The sequence below is a fragment of the Rhamphochromis longiceps genome, linkage group LG22 (assembly GCF_057381845.1).
Source record: "Rhamphochromis longiceps isolate RC_006_pf linkage group LG22, R_longiceps_female_GT1.1, whole genome shotgun sequence".
Classification (NCBI taxonomy): Eukaryota; Metazoa; Chordata; class Actinopteri; order Cichliformes; family Cichlidae; genus Rhamphochromis; species Rhamphochromis longiceps.
The window spans coordinates 18,073,832-18,075,905 of record NC_140577.1 but is presented as its reverse complement, the minus strand read 5'-3'; the positions used below and the strand labels follow the sequence as shown (position 1 = coordinate 18,075,905).

Here is a 2,074-nt window from a genome sequence, read left to right as displayed (position 1 = left end):
AAATCCCTACATTTTACAGTGCTTACACCATGTAGTCATTTAGAAAGTACTAGCATGCAATAATGTTAACTTAAGTCAGCATAGCTTGAGCTCAATTAGCACACAATTAACCAGGTGGAAACACTAGGAGTCAAAATTTAGCACACACCAATCAGAACCTGCGATGGATAGATAAAAGGGCCAAAGTCAGCTCATTCAGGTTTGAAACAATGGATCCAAAGAGATGCAAAGGAAGAGGACGTGGTGGAGAAAGAGGACGTGGTGGAGAAAGAGGACGTGGTGGAGGAAGAGGACATGGTGAAAGAGGAGGACGTGGTGAAAGAGGAGGACGTGGTGGAAGACGAGGAGGAGGTGGTCTAGGACAACAGGAAGGTGGTGGAGGAGGAGGGAGAGGTGGAGGAGGACGTGGTGAAGGAGGTGGAGGTGGAGAACGACGGCGACAAGGAAGGGGAAGAGCAAGGGCAAGAAGACAGTCAGTCTCGGATGAAATTCGAGCCACTTTAGTTGACCATGTCCTTGTCCATGGGATGACTATGAGGGAGGCTGGGCAATGAGTACAACCAAATTTGAGTCGCTTCACTGTTGCCTCCATCATCAGAACCTTCAGGGAGGAAAACAGGTAGGTGTACTTGCAGTAAGACTGCTTTGTACAGTAACGTTTAAGTTACTGAACTTATGTGTCTTGAGTTTCAGTATGTTTCCATTATTTGCCTGTAAAATGAATGTGTGACAGTTACAGTAATGAGTGCTTCTATTTTTGTAGGACACAGAGACGACCACCTGGTGGAGGCAGGTTAAGGCTTTTGTCGGAGGAGCAAGAGAGGGAACTTGTAAACATGGTAATTGCAAATAATGTAATCCGCCTGCAAGAGATTCAAAGGAGAGTGATTGAGGATGATCATCTTTTTCGAGGCATAAATGCCATCAGCCTCTCCACAATTGACTGCATCCTCCGAAAGAATCAATTCCGGATGAAACAGGCATACCGAGTCCCTTTCGAACGAAACTCTGACAGAGTGAAAAACCAACGTGTGGAATATGTTCAGGTATGAGTTTTGATACTGTATAAAGTATTGTGTACCATCACAGCATGGCAGTTTATGCTGCCATTTCAGCACTCTTGAACTGTGGTTCAGGGTACCGATTGACTCTACTGTGTTATGTGTTTTGCAGAGAATCTTTGAGATTGAAGGACGGCCTGTTCCCCATGAAATAATCTTTGTGGATGAGGCAGGTTTTAACCTGACCAAAAGAAGGAAAAGGGGGAGGAACATAATTGGCCATCAGGCTATTGTAAATGTCCCTGGTCAGCGTGGGGGGAATGTCACTATGTGCGCAGCCATCAGCCAACGAGGGGTACTCCACCGCCATGCCGTACTAGGACCCTATAACACTATGCTTCTCCTTGCTTTTCTTGATGGTTTAAGACAACATATGTTCCAGCTGGACTACAGGGAACCAGCACAGCCAGAGCAGCCTCACTACGTTGTTGTGTGGGATAACGTCAGCTTCCATCGCGCTGCTCTGGTTCGTGACTGGTTTACCAATAACCCAAGGTTTTCTAATATCTTTCTGCCTGCATACTCTCCCTTTCTAAACCCGATAGAGGAGTTATTTTCGGCATGGCGGTGGAAAGTGTATGACCGAGAACCTTATGTCCGTGTTCACCTCCTTCAGGCCATGGAAGAGGCCTGCCTAGACATATCAGTAGATGCATGCCAGGGGTGGATCAGGCATGCAAGAGGATTTTACCCCCGCTGCCTGGCTGGGGCCAATATAGCCTGTGATGTGGATGAGATTCTCTGGCCTGACCCAGACCAAAGACAAGATGCTGAGGTGGGATAATGTTTCTGGTGTGTGTTGTACTGTATAGTACATGAATGACAATGTGCCACTGTACATACATTGGTTGCGTCTTTTGTGTTTATCATGTGACAAGGGTTTTGAAGGGGAGAACCATAAGCAACCTATTTGTTTTGGAGCTATTGTTTTGAATTAATTGTACCAGTGTGCAAAACTCTGTTGTAGTGCGTGTGTTTTTGAGGGCTTGTGTTTGATGTCTGAGGGCAAAGTT

At 46.1% G+C, this 2,074-nt stretch overlaps 1 long non-coding RNA gene across 1 annotated transcript; it reads left to right on the top strand.

Moving 5' to 3' along the window:
- Nucleotides 1–440: 440 nt before the first annotated feature.
- LOC146643877 (uncharacterized) lies at nucleotides 441–1,833 on the top strand. The gene is made up of 3 exons (XR_014909344.1): nucleotides 441–619; nucleotides 764–1,046; nucleotides 1,174–1,833. It is a non-coding gene; the product is annotated as an uncharacterized LOC146643877 (long non-coding RNA).
- Nucleotides 1,834–2,074: the final 241 nt, after the last annotated feature.